Raw genomic sequence first — 6,891 nt, 5'->3', positions numbered from 1 at the left:
GGTGAAGACAGATGTCACAATCAATACTCATTAACTCTGGGATCAGTGTGCATATTCCTCAGGAAGACAAGGAGGGTCTAAAATGTAACTAGGAGGACTTTGTAAGCTTTTCATTTTCTGAGCATTCCAGTTGCTGAGTGTTAAACTAAAACCGAAAAGAAGTGTAGGAAAGGGGGAGAAGGGAGGTGTGTGGAAACAGAAGAAGAGAGAAAAGAGAATAAAATTTTGTGACCTCCTCTGTCCCTGGAGCACTTTGTGCATCTGCTCATGAAATCCTTGAAGCTCCTGGTCACTAGCTATCTCCTCCTGCCCAGTTCACCACAGAGAGGTGTAGACCATTTCTTTGCTAACTGGGGAGGGAGAGGAGACCTTGAAGTCTGGGATCCAACTTGCATACTAGACTTCTAATAATTTTATACAGAAATCATAGAGTTAGAGAATTATACCTGCTCATTTGCAGCCACTGATTACTACTAGGATCCAACACTTACTGAGCTCTGTGGGTCAGGCACTGTGCTACCTGTACGCTTTTCATGTGGTATCTTATTTCAGCCTCACGGCAACCCCATAACCATCTAGGACACATCCATCCTTTTATCTATAACATACATAAGGGTGTCCGAAATGATTTGTACCTAATATAAGGATGGTAGGACTTAACTGTTTTTCTTTCGTTTTCATACTTTACTACTTTTTAACAAGTTTTTAATGACAGATAATGTTATTATTTTTACAAAACTAAAAAAGACAAAAACAAAAAACTGGATGCAAATGCAAATCTGCCAGGATGTTAACCTTGGTTAATTCTGGATGGTGAGAACATAAATGATTGTTATTTTCTTCTTTGTATGTTTCTGAATGTTTAGTTTCCATAAATAGTGAAAACATAAACAAAAAAATGCAGCAGCCCTTCATTAGTGCCACGGTGTGAGCAGAATGAAGTCCAACCTTCTTGTTAAACAGTAGGAAGAACCAACACTTTTATTAAATGGTCTGGATCGATGCCAAGCACAACACCAAGCATTTCCTATGCATGATCCCAACAACTCCTTCCAACAACTCTGCGAGGCAGATGTCACTGCCCTCACTGTACAGATGAGTAGAGTGAGTTTCTGAGTCGGTTAGTGACCTGTACAAGGTCACTCGAGTACCTGGCCTCAGGATCCATGACATGCCCTCTGACCCTTGCTCATACCCTGGTTTCTAGCTGCCAGAGCCCTTGTCCTTTTCTGATCACATCCTCAAGGTTCCTAGGTCCATATCAGTGTTCATACTCTCTCTTTTACTTGGAAAGCCATTTTCCTGCCTACACCCATTCTTCTAACCCTGTGTTAAACACTTGCCCTCCACAAAGCTTCCCTGAAACTCTTGGCTAGAAGTCACTCTGCCTTAGCAAACTCCCCTTAGTCTATGCCCAAGGTTGCCAGGGGCAGGTTCCAGGCCAGCTCAGGCCCACTGAATGCTTTGTATGCCTTACCCAGTGTTTAAAAGATTTTTTAAAAAAAAGAATTGCCAGCACTTACAAATTGAGAGATTTAGATTTTACACAAAATGTTCTGTATACCTAGAACACTCCTTGGCAATAATTAACTGTAGCTAGCTAGGCAGCCTCTGCCCTGTTTAGACAAGAAGTACGTGCTCCAGTTTTCAATAGTCTCCTCATGACTCTGCTTCTTATTCTTGGGCTATTTCTAGCCTGGACATGTGTGCGTTAAATTAAATCTATTGGAGTCCTGGTTTGGACTGAACTCCTATACTAGGCCCAGCAGACCAAACCAAAATGTAGTTGCTCATTCTGAGGTTGCATGCCACCAAGCCAAAACTAAGTTGTTTATTCTGACCTTTCAAGAAATTAGGAGAGAGAGTGATAACAGCCAAATCCCCAAACATGCCAGTTGTAGCCAGCATGATGAAATCCCCTCTGCTGTAGCCTTTACAAGGAAAGTAACGTTGAAACCACCAATCTGCTTTTTGTTCTCTGTTTCTGCTTTTCTCTACCCTTTTTGTCTATAAAGCCAACCTCATCTGCTCAGTATATCAGAACACTCATCTTATTTTATAGAATAAAGTACTGTCCCATTCTAGAATCACAAATAAAAGCCAATGAAGATCTTAAATTTATTGTAATTTTGTCTTCTGACGTATGTTAGAGGACCTGGATCACAATTTGTCCTGGATTATTACTTTGGAGGTACTTTATCTCTGCCTGTCTACCCAGATACAAACCTATTATATATACCTTCTATCCCCTCCCTCCCACTGCCCAGCACATAGTAGGTGCTTACTGAAGGCCAGAAAAGTCAAGTAACCATTGCTATAATCCCAGGGAGAGATGATAGTGATCTGAATTAGAAGCAGTGAGAATAGAGAAAAAAAGAGTCAAAAGAATCTCCCCTCTGAAATTACAGCCTTTCTTCTTCTTCTTCATTTTTTTTTTTTTTTTGGTGGCTGTCCAGTATAGGGATCTGAACACTTGACCTTGGTGTTATCAGCACCATGTTCTCCAATGTGAACTAACCAGCCAGCCCCTAGCCTTTATTCATTTCTTGTAACTCTTTCTACCTTGAACTGCAGTGACACATCTTACCTATGGTACTTGACTATACCCTCCTCATAGCATGTGCCAGGTGCTACACTTGCCACGTGACATCCCCAGCCCAACCTAGCACAACGGTTCCCATGTACTGGGCACAGGATGAATGTTAGTCTCATGATCATAAATTCTAATCCTGAAATTCAGCATTTATGTTTCTGCTACATTTAAAAGCCAACAAAACACACATCCTTCCCTCCTACTTACCAAATTGAAAGCTCAATACATTAATTATCTGATTTGGAGTCAAGGGTCTAAGATATCTCCCCAATTTATAGAGACTGGGGCAAGATTTTTTTTTTTTTTTTTCCAAGTTGTAGAAAGAGAAAGAAGACTAAAGAATGAGAACTTTAAAGGCGAGCAAGAAGCAGTCAAGGGTTCTGTTTTAATGTCATCTCGTGGCGCTCATTCGTGCTGTTGATCTTCATCTGTGCGAGCTGTAGCACGTCCATTGATAGGAGACACATGCGCTGGTTCCTGCCGCATTAACAGTCTCCTAAAGCGATTAGCAGCAGGGCAAGTCTCATTCGAGGGTGGGAATGTGTGAATGCAGCGGGCCTCACTTTAAGAAAACACTTTCCATATGTACAAAAGTAGAAGGATGTCAGGCTTTTAAAGCAAATCTGCGTCTCACTTATCACTTAGCAAAGTCATCAAGAGATCCTGATAAGAAGTTCTTGACCTCTTTAAACTGTCAAAGGTGACCCAACAATAATTCCCTATTTGCTTCAGAAAAGGACATCTCAAACAAAGGACAAGAAATCTGATCACCAGGGCACACAGATTCTGGGCAGTGATGAATGTACATAGGGACTGATTCTCAGGGCTAAGGCTTCAAGCATTTTAAGGAGCAGCCTGGCATCAGGCAAGATGTCCGTATTCTTTATTGATGTGGCTTGATTCATGAAATACTCTGTGTCCTTGAGGAGGGAAGAGCCTTGAGGACATCTTGCAGAGTGACCATCTCATCAGGTTGTGTCCTCATCTCTGGTTCTTTTGGGGACAGTAGGCAATCATAGAATGCACGAGAAGAGCTCACAGCTCCTCCTCACCTTCCTACACTCAAATCCAAGAAGGGACTGCAGTGGGTTGGCCAAGTTTAAAGACATTTAATGGGCCACACATTATCTACATTGCAGCATTTCAGGGTCAACAGCTGTCTCCTGTCTCCTTCCATACGGCGGGGTTTTCTCTTGAGGAAGAAGACACTCCACCTCCGACCCCTTGGGCTTCTTTTTCCTGACGTCTTCCAGGAATTGGTAAGGCAGGTGATCCCTGGGGCTTCCCTCTCCTAGAAAGGTCAGAGTGAACTGCCAAGGTCAGTTGTGCTCTAGGTCTTGGGAAAACCACTCTCTCTCTCCCAGATTGGTGGGCTCTCTCAGGACTGGTGCTTCCTTGCTACTGCAGTGATCTACTCCTAGTGTCTGCTGCATGCTTGAGGGGAAAGGAGGCCATCTGTGTGCTGTTTTCAGTTGGTGGGTCTGTCTCTAGTGGGAGAAAGAGCTCTGTCTTTCTGCTCTGTGATCACCTGCTCTTTCAGAACTTGTGAAGAGAGAGATGAAAGCCAGTCAAGCACTGGACCACATGTTTGTGTGATTCTTATCCCCAAATTTTCTACTTCCAATAGGAATATTAAAGGCAATTTAATGCAATCCTCATTTTGCAGATGAAAATGATAGGGTTCAAGACATGCTAACCCCAAATATGGCACCTTGGCATACTGAATATGTTAAGGTAAAGGAATTTAAGAAAATAACAGAAGCAGGAAGGTCTCTCTGACTTTTCCCCCTGCTCTTCCTCCCTGACGTAGGTCAGAAGACTGTGAGAGGTGCCCTCCTATACCTGGAAGAAAGGAACAAGAAAAGAACGTTCCTATCTCTGAAGACAAATGGTCACAGAGAAGAGTCTGAACAAAGGCAGTGCTAAGTCTCCCTCAGTTTATTACCATTAGGTCATACCTTTTCTGCCCTGTCATATTTCTCCACAACTATTCATTCTTTACCAAACCTAGGATAAAAATATACAGGTTTAGCCATTTCTTCACATCTTCATTTACTTATAAAGGCTCCCATGTCACATAAAACTTACATTAAATAAATTTGTATGCTTTCTCTTGTTAATCTGTGCTGTGGATTGATGTCCCCCCAAAATTTAGTCCCCATTGTGACAGTGTAGAGAGTGTGGGGAATCCTATTATTGTAACTGAAAGGTAAGGGCCTCGAAGAGGTGATTGGACTACAGGACCATGCCGTAGTGAATAGATTAATAATGGTGGTCAAGGGCATGCTTCTGAGGGTTTTAAAAGGAGAGCATGTGAGTCTCTCTCTCTCTGCTCCACCATTTTGCGCCATGTGAGACCCCTACATTGCTGTAAAGGCACCACCAAAAAAGACCCTCACCAGATGTGTTCCCTGGACTTGGGAATTCCTAGCCTCAGAAACCGTAAGCAATAAATTTCACTTTCTTATAAATTACCCAGTTCCAGGTATTTTGTTATAAGCAACAGAAATGCACTAATACAGAAAATTGGTACCAGAGAAATGGGGTGTTGCTTATAACAAATACTTGAAAATGTGGAAGTGGCTTTGGAACTGGGTGTTGAGGAGAGGCTAGAAGAATCTGGATGTACAGGCTAGAAAAAGCCTACATGCTGGTGAGGGAAGTTTGGAATGTTTAGATACTGGTTAAATGCTGAGCAGAATGCTGATAGAAATATGGACAATAAAGGCCATACTGAGGAGGTCTCAGATGTAAATAAGAAAGGAATTATTAGAAACTGGGGCAAAGATCACCCTTGCTATGAACTGGCAAGGAACTTGGCTGCATTCTGTTCATGCCCAAAAGTTTTACGGAATGTGGAAGTTCAAGGTGCTGAACCAGGGTATTTGGTGGAAGAATTTCTAAGCAGCAAAGCATTAAGGAAGCTGAATGGCTATTCGTAATAGCCTATGCTGAGTTATGGCAAAAAAGGCATGAGATAAAACCAGAATTTATAATTCAAAAGAAAGCAGGGGGCAAAAAATTGGAAAACTTTCAGCCTGGCCACAAAAGCAAGGGTGTAGCCCAGGGACATTTTGCTAAGGAGATTAGTACATAAGAAATGGGTTATCAAGACAAGGGAAAAAAGACCTTGAAGGCATTTCAGAGACCTTGGAGGCTGCATCTTCCATTACAGGCCCAGAGGCCTAGGGAGACAGAATGGTCTTGGGGAACAGTCCTGAGGTGTCCTCCAGCGGCTCACTTCCCATGGTCATCTCAGAATGCTGCTCCCCACAGCAGCACCCCACCTGCTTTGGCTGCTCCAGCCATAGTTAAATTGGCCCCAGATGTGGCTGTATCTGTGACTTTGGACAGTACAAGCCAGAAGTCTTGGTGGTGTCCATGTGGTGTTAAGTCTGCAGGCTTGCATAATGCCAGAGCTGTGGAGGCTTGGAAGCCTCCATCCCAATTTCAAAGGATGTATGGAAAAGCCTGGGGACCCAGGAAAAGATCTGTCACAGGGCAGAGTCACTGCAGAATGCCTTCTCTAGAGCAATGCTGAATGGAAACATGGGATCAGAGTTGCAGCACAGAAACCCTGTCAGCACCATGTCTAATGGAGTCATGAGAGCAGGACCACCATGGAGACCCTAGACTTGTAGAGCTATCATGCGTGCAACTCCAGCCTGCAAGAGCTGAAGCATGGCCTCAGACCAGGAAAGCCATAGGAGCAGAGCTGCCCGAGGACATGGGGACATCGTCCCCACACCAGGGTGCAGAGGGTATTGAAAATGGAGTTAGGTTACATGATTTGCCAGCTTTGAGATTTTATGCCTGCTCTGCTGGGCTTAGGATTTGCTTGGGACCTGTTACCCCTTTCTTTTGGCCTATTTCTCCCTTTTTGAATGGGAATAAGTACCCTATGCTTGTCCCATTGTATCTTGGAAGTAGATAACTTGTTTTGATTTCACAGATGGGACCCCGAGACTTTGGATTTTTGAGTTGAAACAAGTTAAGACTTTTGGTAAGAAATGAATGTACTTGTATGTGAAAAGGATTTGAGTTTTGGAGGGCCAGAGGTGGAATGCTATGGATTGATGTCCCCCCAAAGCTTATTCCCGACTGTGACAGTGTAAAGAGGGTGGGAAATCCTATTATGGTAATTGCTAGGTGGGGCCTCTTGGTGATCTGATTGTAGAACTGTTCCTAATGAATGGATTTAAAATGGTGGTCATGGGAGTGGTTCTGATGGCTTTAAAAGGAGAGTGGATGAGGAGCTCTCTCTCTCTCTGCTCAGCCATTTTCTGCCACATGAGACT

Source organism: Galeopterus variegatus, unplaced genomic scaffold, assembly GCF_000696425.1.
Source record: "Galeopterus variegatus unplaced genomic scaffold, G_variegatus-3.0.2 Scaffold2810, whole genome shotgun sequence".
Classification (NCBI taxonomy): Eukaryota; Metazoa; Chordata; class Mammalia; order Dermoptera; family Cynocephalidae; genus Galeopterus; species Galeopterus variegatus.
The sequence above is the reverse complement of the archived record's forward strand: the minus strand, read 5'-3'. Positions refer to the sequence as shown.